Here is a 14,703-nt window from a genome sequence, read left to right as displayed (position 1 = left end):
CAGATAAGTACTTGCAGAATAAACAGAATACATAATTAGAAACCATTAAGTGTCTTATCCCCACATGGAGATAATTTTTTGTACGTTTTTGGTTGGGTAATGTTGTAAAGAATGTTACATGGCGTCCTGAGAAGCTGTACGTTGTGATGCTGGGACCTAAAAAAACCCTGCTCGGTGATGTGTTTTGTTTTATCTCCTACTTGGGCCGTGCCTTCCTCTCCATTCCTTCTCAGGGAGATATCTTCTTGTTGGCTAATGACAGGCTGGAGTCCGCTTTGGCTTGTGTAAGCGGCAGTTGCCTTGAAGGTGGTGGTTTTCATCGGTACCTCCCTGGGGGTGGTGCCCTCTGCCACCGTCCTGCTCCGAACACATGCCAGGATATGACTCTCAACCCAGTATTGCAGCTTGGACCTCTCCCTTTGCTCCTACTTTAACCTAATGGCTACATGTTGGCTCTTAGGCTGGGTTTTTAATTTTTATTCTTCTAAAAGATTTTATTTATTTGACAGAGATCACAAGTAGGCAGAGAGACGGGGGGAAGCAGGCTCCCCGCCGAGCAGAGAGCCCAATGTGGGGCTTGATCCCAGAACCCTGGGATCACGACCTGAGCTGAAGGCAGAGGCGTTAACCAACTGAGCCACCCAGGAGCCCCTAGGCTGGGTTTTTAATCCTGCCAGGGAATCCATGGGGTCCCCCCTACAGATGGGCTACGTCCAACTCACTCTGGTGAGTCAGTCCTCCTTCCAGTCCTTACATCCTCTCACCGGCGGTTTGGTCTGACTGGTGCCCCTTGGTGAGTGTGGCACAGTGGCTAAGGCTGGATGTGACGGGGGGCGGCGAGCGAGTGGTCTTCGGGAATGCTTTCATCCCAGGGCACAACTTTCAGAGCAGCTGGATCTTTTGTCCTGGAGCAGAATTTGTGGAAACCGCATCAGGAGGTTGACTGCCTGTGTCTCCTGCCTGGCCGGGTGAGCTGCCAACACTCCCCTCTCCGTGCTAGAAGGAGAGTCATTTTTTTTTTTTTTTTTAAAGATTTTATTTATTTATTTGACAGAGAGAGATCACAAGTAGACAGAGAGGCAGGCAGAGAGAGAGAGAGAGAGAGAGAGAGAGAGAGAGAGAGAGAGAGAGAAGCAGGCTCCCTGCCGAGCAGAGAGCCCGATGCGGGACTCGATCCCAGGACCCTGAGATCATGACCTGAGCCGAAGGCAGCGACTTAACCCACTGAGCCACCCAGGCGCCCAGGAGAGTCATTTTTTGAATCTGGTACCAGATTTAAAGCAAGCCACGACTAGGGGTCAGTATGTTTTCCCTGATGGCTTTTCTGTGTTGATACTGCACGCTTGGAAGTACCCCGTGTCTGGTCTCTCTGCTTTTAAATAATAGATGCCAGAGATTGGCCCTTCGTAGGTCTCTCTCCCTCTCCCTTTCTCTTTCTCTCTCGCTCGCTCTCCGAATTCATTGTAGGATTCCCCTCTTCTAGCCAGAGCTGAATCTGGTCCTTCCTGGGTCACTCTCCTCGTCTCCAGTTTTTTTAAGTACTCAGTGCTTACTTAGCCAGTCTTGGCTCCATTGCTTGTTTTTGTATGTGTCATGGTTACAGTCACCAGATGACTAGTGTCAGAGGAGGTCAGACACTGTTAGAGCTTCTAATAGTGTTGATGTTTTGGTAAGGGAATTATTTGTGGAGAAAAGAAAATACACATTGGGAATCTTCAGTCTGCATTGAGGGGGATAACACTTGAAAAATGTGCAAATGATAACGCTCTCCAAATATTTATGCGGATTGTGGTTTCTAAGAGGGATCAGGCAGTTTCTTCTTTCCTTGTGTAGAACCAGGACTGGTGGTAAGAGCAGAGAAACTCATCGTGGCCATGTTCCGGAAGAACATTCTGACAAGGCTTTCCAAAATGTAAGTCAGTCTTAGGTCACCGACAGCCTTCACGGAAGGTTTGGGACCGGCAGAGACCGTGGGGCTCTCAGGGGACTTCTCAGAGTATTTTCAGATTTCGTCCTCCTGGTTTTAAGAAAACAGAAGCCATGCAGCCTGCGTCTGTGGCCCCATTCCTGGTAAAGGTCTAATGTGCTTGCTCGCTCAGTACCTCAGGGAGCTCGTAGCAAGGAGTCACTCTGTTCCTCAGGCAGCCCTAGGAGCACTGAGATAGAAGGAGGGCGATGGCACACTAGTGTCTTGTCCTGCCTTTCCTTCGAGGGGCCTGTGTCCGTAGTACCGTTCCCCAGAGGGCTCTGTTCTCATCATGTGCGGTGTACAACGCTTTCCCAGCATCTCTGTTGTCTGACCTATGGAAGAAGATAGGAGTTCACTGACCATGAATCCTTCCTGGGACTGAGACCACGTCCTCCAGAGTGGGCCCCCATTCCCGCTGATGATGGGGCTTCTTTCACTGAGGCCAAAAATGAAGTGGGAAAGTGGTGCTTTGAGTAACCATCAAAACCTCTTCCCTGCACCCTCTGCATTTACTCACCCTTCTGTGGTTAAAACAGCTCAGCATGTTTGGAGGAATAATAAAGGCACGGTCTCTAAAGGGAATTTTAGAGGTGCATGTCTTTAGCTTGTGGGCATTTCTGGAGGACCCCAGCTGTGTGGCCGTAAGTGAGACAGGGAAGCCTGCCAGTGTGTGAACATTTTAATAAGTGAACGATCTTCCTCCCGCCCCATGCCATTTTCTAATTGGTCACTCAGGGGTTTCTAGTCCCAAGTACTCCCCAAGTTTTCTGGATGTGTTGTGGTCTGTGTGTATGTGGTGCTGGTAGTCGTGTATTGGAAGAGCTGTGTTTGTTCCAAGTGGTATTACTTAAGTGTCTTTCTAAAAGACATTTGTACACTTTATAGTTCAAGAAAATACTTCGGTTTGACTGAAGATGTTGCTCCCAGGTCCTGGTAGAAGCAGCTAACATTTCTCGAGCAATTCCTATGAACACTTCCCTTTTATGTAGACAGTAACATAATACGTTCCCTGGAAGGCGACCTCTTAGGACAGAGCCCTGTAGACACTGCTCTTTCACTCTCGGGCATTCGAGGCTTGATGCCCACGACATGTTTGTATCCATAATGATTTCCGGCACAGTGGCTTGCGTTCAGTAGGCGATCAATAAGTGTTGAATTTTGTGGACTATAAAGTTGCTTTCAAATGATTTTTGTTTCTTTTTGAGAAGGAGACTTTGAAGAGAACTTTCGACTTCAGGGTGATTGCTTCTAAACCTCCCCTTTGTGACGCTCAAGGAAAGGAAGAGGGTGTTTGGGTGGTGTGAGAGAGCTGACCAGTGTGGGTGGGAGGGGATTGGCACGTCACTGGATTTCTGTAGACCAATCACTCAGGGCAGTTGGGCAGGGCTCTCCCCTTTCTCCACGGAGGGTGTGGGTTGTGTTCCATGTGGAGCCTTGGTGCGTGATATTAATGAAGCCCTCGTGTGTAAGGCACGGTACTGACTGCAGACATACACAGAAATAAATAAATGCAAAATAGAGTGTCCGCCACTGAGGAGCCTCTCATCTAATGGGGAAGGCAGGCAGTAAAAGGCCTTTGACGTTAACTACAGGGCGCCTGGGTGGCTCCGTCCATTAAGCCTTCAGCTTGGGTCATGATCCCAGGGTCCTGAGATCGAGTCCCAAGTCAGGCTCCCTGCTCAGTGGGGAGCCTGATTCTCCCTCTCCCTCTGCCTCTCTCTGTCTCTCGTGAATGAATAAATAAAATCTTAAAAAAAAAAAAAAGTTCACTATAACAGGGGCGCCTGGGTGGCTCCATCCGTTAAGCATCTGCCTTCAGCTCCGGTTATGATCCCAGGGTCCTAGGATCAAGTCCCACTTCAGACTCCCTGCTCTCCTCCCCACTTATGCTTTCTCTTGCTCTCTCTCTCTCTCTCTCAAATAAAAATATTTTTTTAAAAAAGAGTTAACTTCAACAGTAAAGCAGTTCTTTAGGATTCCTAGATGGTCTAACCTAGTGGTTCTCAAACATTACTGCCTCGGAATCACCTTCAGGGCTTGTTAAAAGTACAATTCACCGGACCCCACCTCCTAGAGTTTAGAATTCATTTTTTGGGGGGTCCTGAGGATTGGCATTTCTAACAAGTACCTCGATGATGCTGATGCCGCTGGTTTGGAGACCACACTGGAGAAACACTGGTCTGACGCGGTGGTTTTCAGCCTTGACTCTGTGCTAGTTCCCGTGCCAGGGCCCCAGTCTCGACCGATTACATCAGAATCTCTGAGGAGTACGGGCTAAGCTTTTTTTGTTGTTGTTGTTAAAGCTCCCCAGACGGCTGTGATGTGCAGTCAGGCTTGAGACCCACCGGTGCAGTGCATGTCGGGGATGTAAACTTCAGGATTGAGAAACGGATGATGCTCTCCTCTTGCTGGAAGGGCGTGGAGAGACCACAGGAATGATTGCCCCTGATCTTAGAGAATGATAAGGGAAGGATTTGCATTCTTACAAAGGCAGTGCTGTGAACAAGTTCAGCCTGTTTTCTAGCTGTTTCTTGGGACGGGTTGATGTGTTTGTGAGCTCGCAGTCAGGGATGGCTTGGTTTCCCATTCAGCAAGGGGCAGTGTGTGGGGCTGAGGCACTTGTCACCACCTTCCATGATAAGCATTCATTGACCAACCCCCTTCTTCCTGATGTAGACAGAAATCTGTTCATATTCAAACAGGCTCATATGTGTGTGTAGTGGGAGTGAGGTGTGGCCAGGGGTTGTGGACTAACGATAAGCTGAACTTTGAGAAATGATTGCCATTTTTACATTTCATCCCTCTTAAGCCTGTTTATTCATGTATAAAGTCCTGAACATGGTTGTCAGTGTTCAGTGTATGTGAATGCTAGTACAATTTTAGGTACGTTATTTTGTTCATCAAGGACACCCCTCTGCTCCCACCCCCTGTCTAGCAATGAGCCTGACACGTAGGGTCTGCTCAGTTAATCCACATTTTTTGAATGAATCAGCAAAGTGGTCTTTGATACCATGCACTTGTATTAGCAAGGACAGGGAGAGCTAGTTCCCCAGGAGCTTTACAAAACACTGCCTCGTAGTTCTCAACTCGGGCAAGAAATCCGCTATGTTCGAAATAAAGGAACAGACGTGCAACAAACATAGTTGGAAATTCATTGTCTTGATAGGTACTCGTCACAGCTACCTGTGGTCCAGAGTGGTCTTTCATTTTCAGTCCTAACTGGTATTTCGCCACATCAAATTTTAGATGTTGGTGTTAAATTTTATTTTTAATTTTATTAAGTTTAATTGATTATAAAATAACTTGCACTGTAAGAATAGGCCTGCGTTTAAAAACTTTCTTGGAACCACTGGAGCCTTTGTTGTAACAGATTTCATAGGGCTCAGAGTTATAAAATTACTATTAGAGAGTTGGTGCTTGTTAAAATTGTGACCTCTATCTTTTAAAGCCCGTTGGGATGATGTACAGTGAAATGGCTGTGTGGATGGTAGGGGTTACTCTCCACCCACAGGTCCCTAGGAAGCGTGATGCAACTCTGGTCTAACTGCTTCGTCTGGAGTTTTGGCGCAGGGCAAAAAGGAGGAGGGCACTAAGGAAACCTGCTCAAACCATTTGATGCTAATTTCACAGGTGGCTGGTCACTGTGTGCCTGGCTGTAAGTGGATACGGCTGCACACAGGAGCCTGGAAGGAAGTTCTGCATCAGGGTTTAGCGCTAAAAGCACAAAAGCAGAATGTAGGAACAAATGACCATTGGTGACTGTCATTGCTTGAGTTAAGTGAGCTTATTAGTGACTGTCATGATTTCCAGCTCACCTCATCACCTTTCCTGAACTCTTTTGAAAACAAGCAGCGAACCAGACTGGAACAACCACGGAGAGTCTCTCCTTTCCTTTTAATTGAGGCTGATAGGATTTTAATCAGGTTGGTTTGGATACTGTTTTCAACCGCAATTTAAAGAGCTATCCACAAAGCTATAAATTAATTAGAATTAACGTTTCTAAAGTCAAAAGGACTTGATCATGTCCTCCTCCTTCCTCTCGTATTTCCCATGTCCCCAAAAGGGAAACTGAGAATCTAATAAGATTACATAACCAGTTTAATTTCTTTTCTTTTCTTTTTTTTTTTTTTTAAAGATTATTCATTCATTTATTTGACGGAGATCACAAGTAGGCAGAGGCAGGCAGAGAGAGAGAAGGGGAAGCAGGCTCCCCGCTGAGCAGAGAGCCCGACACGGGGCTCGATCCCAGGACCCCGAGATCATGACCTGAGCTGAAGGCAGAGGCTCAACCCACTGAGCCCCCCAGGCCCCATAACCAGTTTGACTTCACAGGTAGCAATGCATCTGGGACCAGACTCTGGATCTTGAGACTTTCGCAGTTTAGCTGTCGTATTCGTCCTTAACGAAAGGACACTTTTCTTCCCTTGAATTCAAGACTTCGTCTTCATATCCCAGAAAAGGGTTATCCTTTGCTGTGGTATTTTCTAAGAATTACACTGAGAGTTGAAAAATGGTTTTTATTTATTTTTATTTCTTGAAATGAAAGATAATGTTCAAACATTCCTTCCCTTTGGTAATACACCTGCCCGCTGCCCCCCGCTTCAGGAATAGCAGCAGTACCTCTTTGCGGGGCGGGGGGTGCCGCTGCGGGTTCGGGGGCTCGCGGGGAGCACAGGGAAGCGACGGAAGCAGGCTTTGGGTAGCCGCCGTGCCGTGGCCGGGGACACGGGCCAGTGGCACCTGCAGACCGTGGGTGCTGTGACTCCCAGCTTGGTCTTGGTTCCCGCTGGAGTCCCGCTCTCCTAAGCAGGAGGCTCTTCTGCCCCACCATGGTGGCCTTTGGCAAAGAGCAGGCCTACTTGCTCGTGTAAAGCTGTGCTGGCTCGTTATACTGCGGGACGACAGGCGTCTCTGTCAGAGGACTTCCAGTCCCTCAGAAGAACTTCATGTTGCTTGTAATCTAACCTCCGTGCAGACGGCGGTGACTGGTTTTTATTTGTTTGTTTTTCTCTTTTTCCCTTCCCCCTTGTTGCAAGGGCCACACACTGAGCAATGGAGAGGGAGCTGCTTAAGGGCTGGGAACCGGCCTCCCTCCTCTGGCCCACCGTGGGCGGCTGCTGGGCCAAGTGCCTTTGGGTCCGTCACTCTCAGGTTACAGACGCTGGCGTGGAGGCCTGCCGCTGGACACCGTGCGGGGCTTCCTAGTGCACAGACTTGTTAATTCCCCGTTCGCAAGTGGAGGCGGGAGATGAGCTCCGTGTTTCCAAGCCTTCAGAATAACCAGGGGAGTTTGTTAGAAATAGCGGCTCCTGGATGCTGATCTCCTTGGGTCAGTCAGGTACATCTGGTGGGGGGCCGGGTTTAGAACCGTGACCCAAGGGGTGTCCTCTAATCTGGACGGTGTTTGCATGATCCCTGCCGGAAGGAGAGGGACTTTATTTGTGGCTAGTCAGTTCTCAGTGATTTGCCTTGTAAACATTTTCGGTCCCAGAGACCTTTCCCTCAGCAGGTTCCCAGGTTATATTCCCAGGCTCCCTGGCCAGTGTGTACATTGGGGACTGAAAGATGATTTTCCTCTTAACTTTAGGAAAAGCTAATCAGGGAGGGAAATTTGCTGTTGAAGAGAAGGGGGGTTACGGGGGAGGGACCCCCAAAAGACAAACAAAGTGAGAAATCTATCTTACGTTACAACCAACTCTGATTTTCATTGTGTTATTTTATTTTATTTTTAAGATTGTATTTATTTGTTTGACAGACGGACATCACAAGTAGGCAGAGAGGCAGGCAGAGGGGGAAGCAGGCTCCCCCCGAACAGAGAGCCTGATGCGGGGCTCTATCCCAGGACCCTGAGACCATGACCTGAGCCGAAGGCAGAGGCTCTAACCCACTGAGCCCCCCAGGCGCCCCAGCTCTCATTTTCAGAGAGCATCCTCTGTTGGGAAGGACCCGTGTGTCACATTGCCTGGTCTTTGAGCACTTAATCGAGGTAGCTGTGATTCAGCTCTCTTGTGCCTCACAAGAGTAATTCCCTTTTCTGAAAGGCGTTGTTGAGTCTCTAAGAATTACTTAAATGGACTCTAAATATTTAGCTCAGCACTAAAATTCCAGTTACGTGGATTTGTTGTGTATCAGCATCGGCTTAAAGCTGCGTCCCCTGCCCTGTGCCTTACCTCTTGCCACATTCCCAGTCCACGTACTGGGGTGCTCCCTTCTGTGCCAAGCCCTGCCGCGTGTGCACGGTGATCCCTTTGACCCCCTCAGGCGGTGCCGCTCATCTTGTCTTTCTTCCCTTGTCCCAGTTGGCGTCTCCAAACCCGCTGTGACTCGAAGCACCCTGCTCTGGCAGCTCCCTGCTGGGCCTCACTGAGAATCTGTGTGCGAAGCAGGTCCTCCTCTGGAGACGAGAGCACTCGCGTTAGAGGGAAGACTGATGTCACACGGGGACTGTTCGAAGTCCGTTCAGGACGGACCCGGCCCATGCTGACAGCAGGAGGGGTTTCTGCTCTGGTCCCTGTAACCACATGGTGTGGACCGAGCTGGACGCTGGTCACTGAAGTCGGTGCTCGCTCTCCGGTGACGGAGCGGTTCCCAGCTGGCAGGTTTCTCCCTGGGATTGGGTGTGTTGGCTGCTGTTGGCTGCTGTGCGCACACTGATTTTGGCGGCATATTTCCAGGCTCTGGAGTCTTCCGAGCGGGGGAGATCGCTGAGCCCTTTGCCCTCCCCTTCTTTTCCCCTTTTGGATATTCCGCGGCGGTCAGGGAAGGACTTCCTATGAAATAAAATGAGGGCAAGGAAGTGGCATGCCTGTGGCATAAAAGTGCTGTTAGCAAGCTTGAGGCATATCAGAGAGATTGGTCCTGAGAGTAACGTTTACTGCCTTTCCGCTTTTGAACTTTTTTTTTTTTCCTTTCCTTTGCTGTTTCTGAGGTCTGGGATTTATCCTGAATTTAAGAACAGCCTGTTTTTGATCATTTGAATAGGTATCACCATTCAGCGGGGAATACATGTGCACACGGAGATGCCTCTTAAAGCCAATTTGTAGTAGAAGTCGTGTGAAATGATTCCTTTAGTCTGTAATGCAGTTCTGCTTCAAGTTCTCTGCCTGGATTTATGCATTCATCTTCTCTCTCACCGGGTGACTGGCTTTTATTGTGCTGCTGTGACAGCCCCCTCCCACCTTCCACTCCTACCCCCACATGCCGGGACACGTTTTCCGGTGTGAGTAGGCATCGGACCACCCGAAATGGCATCGAGCGCCAGCCACACAAGGCTGGAAAGGAGGAGAGTCTCGACTCCAGGGAAGTGTCCCTGCCGACTCGGTCAGGCTGGTGTACAGCAGACGACGTGGCCTTTGCAGAGACCTGGATGTGTGACCGAAGTCCTGATGAGAAGTCAGTGCTCAGCTGCCTGTCGGAAACGTCTGACATCAGGCTGGGTCTGCTCTCTCCTCTCACCCCTTGCCGTTCCCGTCCAAGGAGATGCTGTCTTTCTCCAGGTCCCGTGGTCTCTCTGACGAGGAGGGGAAGGGGGCGCGTGAAGCTGTCTTCACTTACGCTGGAGTATCAGTTCGGGGAGTTTTGGTTTTCTGGCCTTTCCCTACTTGGGGTTTGCTGCTGTTTGATTTTGGGGTGTGAGGGGCTTCCGGCCTTAGACACACTCTGACCAGGTGGCATCAGTGAGGCACGTTTTGATTCCACACATCTCCTGTTTCATTAAGAGGAAGGGAGCAGCTGGTTGACCCAGAGCCACGCCAAGGGGAGCTGGGGAGTTGTTCCTTGTAAATGCAAAGGAGCAGATACTGGGAGGCAGTGGCGTGAGCAACGGCTGATGCCTTCAGAGAACAGAGGCTGCTTGTCCTCCTGCGATGCGCTCCCATCCACGGAGGAGGCGGAGGGAGGAGGCACGTGGCTCATGGCATTGAAGTCAACGTTCTACTCATTTAATTCGCTAATTACTTTCACAACTCTCTCGTGTTTCTGCTGTGTGCTAGGCACTCTTCTAGGTCCTGAGGTTGCAGTGGTAAACAAACCTAACGTGTGTTCACAGTCATGATACACAGATTTTCCTGAGGGGTTGGTGGGGAGACAAATTTATAATGATGGTGGTGGTGGTGATAAATGGTATGAAAAAGGAAGGTGCGGGGAAGAAAAATGGAATCAGGAGCCATCTCCGTAAGTGTGGTCATGGAAGGCCTTCTTAAAAATGACCATAAAATAAATAAATAAATGGCCATTAAGAATACGGAGTTGTTATTATGGAAAATATTTTAAACACTTCAGTTACTATGGGATGTTAGCACTCATAGAAACATTTTTTTTCAAGTTTATTTATTTATAATCTCTGCACCCAGTGTGGGGCTCCAGCTCATGACCCTAAGATCAAAGTCACACGCTCTGCTGACTGAGCCAGCCAGGTGCCCCATCAATTGTGATTTTTATTCCTTTTTTTTTTAAGTGGGCTCTAGGCCCAACGAGTCACCAGCTGAGTGACTCAGCCAGCCAGGTGCCCCCAGCATGGACAGAAACTTAAATGGTTTGTTTTCTCTACAGTTTTGAGGGTGTTAGAAGGACACATCTCCCCCTTTCTCTCCCTGGACATGCAGCCTTTGTTAGCTGGTTTAGAATTCATCATTTAGTTGCTTGCAGTAAAGACTGTATTAAGACAGTCTAAGATTTTTAGGGTATACTTTTCATTAAATTGTTCTGTGTGATTGAGAAGCTCCTTCTGAGTCCAAATAGATTTCCTCAGGGTTTGTTGTTGTCACTGTTGTTCTGTTTTACGTGGTAGTAAGAACCTTGTGGGGTCTGAAATGGAGGGAAGGATGAGCAGTGCCTGAGCGGAGATCCCTTCTCAGAAGCAGAGTGCCAGCGGCTGGAGCCCAGCGTGGTGGCTGGGCGACAGCATAGCCCGGGGCAGTCGTTGGCCCTTTCAGAGGATGGAATGGTGCGGTGTTGTCTCTGGATTACCCTGAGAAACAGGACTTGTACTTTCTGTCATTTCCTCCGAAAGGACAGTATTGTAAGAAAAGAGAACCGCCGGTTGTCCTAGTCCTCCTGGTGGCCTGGCTCTTTACTGTTGGATCCCATCTAATTGCATCTGTTCCAGAGGACACACTCTCGCAGTGGTTTTAAGACCGCATTTCTCAACGTGTTAGTGGTACAGCCAGCATTTTTTTTAAAAAGCGGAATCAAGTAAGTGATAGAGTCTATCACACTAAGGGTATGTTTTGTTTCTAAAAACGTTTGTTTCCGATATATGTGCGTATGTGCCAGATCCTGATAACAATGGATTTTTATTGTGTGGTGCTTTAAAAAGCTTGGAAAACAAATGTGGGGGGCACCTGAGTGGCACAGCTGGTTGGTGTCCGGCTCTTGATCTCAGCTCAGGCTGTGGTCTCAGGGTGGTGGGATCGAGCCTGCGCTGGGCTGCATGTTGGGCCTGGAGCTCAAGATTCTCTCTCCCTCTCCGTCGGCCCCCCCCCACTCACTTGTGTTCGCTCACGCTCTCCCCCAAAATAAATAAATGAATTAAATAGATAAAAAGTTTAAAACCATAAACCTGTAAGATGAGTGTTGGTCCCCTTTGACAGACAGGAAAACTTGAGACTGTGGGGGGCGCTGCCTAGAATCAGAGTAAAATTCGAACTCTGCTTCTTCTTTCCACATTTGATCCAGGACATGACAATTAAATTTGTCACAGGACTTTCCATTTTTGATGATTTTTACAGGATTGGAGTTCACAGAGACAGTGTCTTGCCCCTGAACATTGTTTTAAAATCAGATCACCAGGCCGAAGTTTGACTGGTTTCTCAACACATCTGTGTGGTCTGTTTCTGGAGAAGGGGAAAGAAAGATGAGCCTGATCACTTTTCTTTATTAACAAACACAGAAAATCTAAAAGTTCTTTCCCCTTCACAGAAAGACAGCATAGTTTTACCCAAGAGGAGAGAGAGACTACGAGAAGCAGAGCAGGCTGTCTCTCGGGCGTTCAGGGGAATTCGGTGTTGCTGAGACCAGTTTCCGTGTGGTGGGTTCGGTGGACATAGCAAGGGGGGGCCCGCCACCTTGTATAAAATGTTTTGGTTTCCACTGGTCAGGCACACTTTCACATACGCTCACTAACATTTAGTGTAGTAACTGCGGTTTTGACATTTGTCACCAGTCTTACCCACGTCCCCAGCCTCTTGGGAAAGAGGGGGGATTTTCACGGCAGTTGTAGGCCGCTATTTTGGCCTTAAAGGACAGACTTTTTAGAGAGGCCTTATTTCCCCCGGCATTCCTTCCCTCTCACGTGCAGTCACTTTTGAGTGGATTCCTGATTGGTTTCAGCTAGACTTTTTCTTTTTGGTACAGAAGAAATTGCTCTTGGTGAAGATGGCGGTAAAGTATAGTGAAAACCTGCTGCCCCTTTCCTTGTCTTCCTCCCTGTCCAGGTTGTTACCCCACCCTGCCCCAGACCAACCCTCCAGTAAAAAGTGACCTTTTGGCCCAGGGCCCTATCTGAGTGTTTTGTGTGGCAGAGCTGTCTCTGGCTGACTCCCAGGATTGTTAATGACTTCCTCCTCTGTCTCTAAATAATTGCTGGAAAAGACAGCTGTGGAGAGACATGGCCCCCAGCTTGCAGGCTCATTAATTCCAGCCATATGGAAGAGGGTGCAAAGGAAGAAGGGGGAGGTTGCTTTGCCAATAGAAGCAGGTTGGGGAAAACAAAACTAGGGGCTGTAGGGGAAGGGCGGCACCGCAAGGCTGGAGATCAGACTTGGAGGTGGTGAGGTCTGAGCAGACTTCAACCCAAGGCCACTTCCCGCATTAAATCTCAAATATAGGGAAACAGCGTAAGGGACGATTATTTGGGAGTTGAGTTCCTCTGGTGTTTATAACTTAGCTTGTTAGGATACTTGGTTTTGTGTAACTCTTCCAGAACAGAAGCATCCAGGTAAAGTGGAAAGTCCAAGGAACTAAGAAGGAAGACACCCAAGGGATTCCCCAAAGTCAGCCATCATGGGTTTGGCCATTATTATAACTTCTGCTTTTGTCTGTTCCCACAGTGGCCTTGAAGTACGTTTCAGAAAAGATAGATCCATACCATGCTCCTTTCAAAAAAAAAAAAAAAAAAAAAGAAAGAAAGAATATTAATCAAAACTTGTATGGACAGAAGGAGGGTCAAATACAAGTAGGGAGCAAGTATTCTAATGAACCGTTTGGTTCATCCGCTAACATGTAGCACGCAGGCTGAGAAAGGAAACTGGGTAGGGCACTTGATCGTTATTTTTTGAGAACAGGAAACATACCAGCTTTCTAAGAAGATGCAGATGGTTTCCTAAGAAACCGATTATAAAAGAAGTTTATGCAGGTCTGTAGACAAGGGACAGCCAACAGATGAACAGGGAGCGCCATCAGGGAGGGCTTTCAGGAAGATGAAGAGTTCCGCGTGGTGTCTTCTTGGCGCTCAGTCCATGCACACCAGCGGAGCTGCGTCTTTAAGGCCGTCTTCCCAAAGTGCGTGCAGCTAAGCATGTCCGGTTTGCCCGTGTAGTTTTGCAAGTTTTCCTGTGATGTATGTACCCTTTTACCTGAAAAACAAGTGTGTAATTTCCGCTTAAACAGTGGTTTTCAAACTTTGATGCACATTAGACTTACTGGAAGCACTTACAGAGATACCTGTGCCCAGGTTGTGTCCTAGACTGATTAGATCAGAATCTCCGACAGTGAGCCCCAGACATCAGTGTCTTGTGAAACAGATCGCAAAGGGTCACTTAGGAGAACCAGAGCATTCCTGATCTTTAGTTAATGCTAATTCCCACAGCTGCATTTCTCAAAGGTATAGTTATTCCTAGAGTGCTTTTTTCCCCTAAGATTTTATTTATTTATTTGAGAGAGGCGGGGGAGGGGGAGAGGGAGGGAGAGAGAGAGAGAGAGAATGAGCCGGGTGAGGGGCAGAGGGGGAAGCAGGGAATTAACATTCCCTTAGGAACCCTGAAACCTATGTTGATGCTGGGGCCACTCTACCTTTCTCGTCCTGGTGGAGTGTTTGAACCAGAACCAAAGTTTTTTATTGGGAAGCAGCTTTGGATCATCACTCTGAGCCAAGCTGGTCAGGGCTGTTGGAGAATACAGGAAGTCAGAAGCAGGAGGGAGTAAACTCTTTCGAAGACATCGGTGATGTGTGTAAGGGTGTATCGAGATCACTCTTGGAGCTCTGAGTTTTTTCTGGCCCTGGATGGGCTGTTGTCTTGGGAGAGTGCCAGCTATCTTACTGGTGAGACAAGGAGATGTTTGTGCCTTCTCTGGTTCTTTTCTGAATTTAAAAACACCCATCATTGTTAGATTTAATATCTGACCCTTTGCAAAGTTGATAAGATAAGTAGTGGGTTTGTTTAATAGGATTAGTTATTATTTTTTTGAAGAAAAGAAGAAATGAATATATCCCAAGGGGTTGAAACGTCAGAGAATGATTATTTTATGTAATCTGTGTTTTATCACACTCCAAATTAAGTGTTTTCGAGTACATAACATGTTATGTGGGATAATGGTAGTGTGTCAGCGTGAGGGAGAGAATATGAATGAGAATTGTCTTGAGCTCAATCATAGTGAAAGCACGTAGCAGGAACCCTATAGTATAGCATTCTGGGTAAGAATCGCCTCTTGGGGGACACCTGGGTGGCTCAGTGCGTTAGAGCCTCTGCCTTCAGCTCAGGTCATGATCTCAGGGTCCTGGGATCGAGCCCCGCATC

General features: G+C 48.1%; 1 protein-coding gene across 3 annotated transcripts in view; it reads left to right on the top strand.

The window, feature by feature from the left end:
• Nucleotides 1-14,703, top strand: part of LOC111145610 (AUTS2, activator of transcription and developmental regulator) — a 1,103,405-nt gene that overhangs the window by 174,572 nt on the left and 914,130 nt on the right. The gene's annotated exons all lie outside the window — the stretch shown is intronic.

This window comes from Enhydra lutris, unplaced genomic scaffold (genome assembly GCF_002288905.1).
Source record: "Enhydra lutris kenyoni isolate GAN:26980312 unplaced genomic scaffold, ASM228890v2 scaffoldscaffold13, whole genome shotgun sequence".
In the NCBI taxonomy this organism is placed as follows: domain Eukaryota; kingdom Metazoa; phylum Chordata; class Mammalia; order Carnivora; family Mustelidae; genus Enhydra; species Enhydra lutris.
The sequence above is the reverse complement of the archived record's forward strand: the minus strand, read 5'-3'. Positions and strand labels throughout refer to the sequence as shown.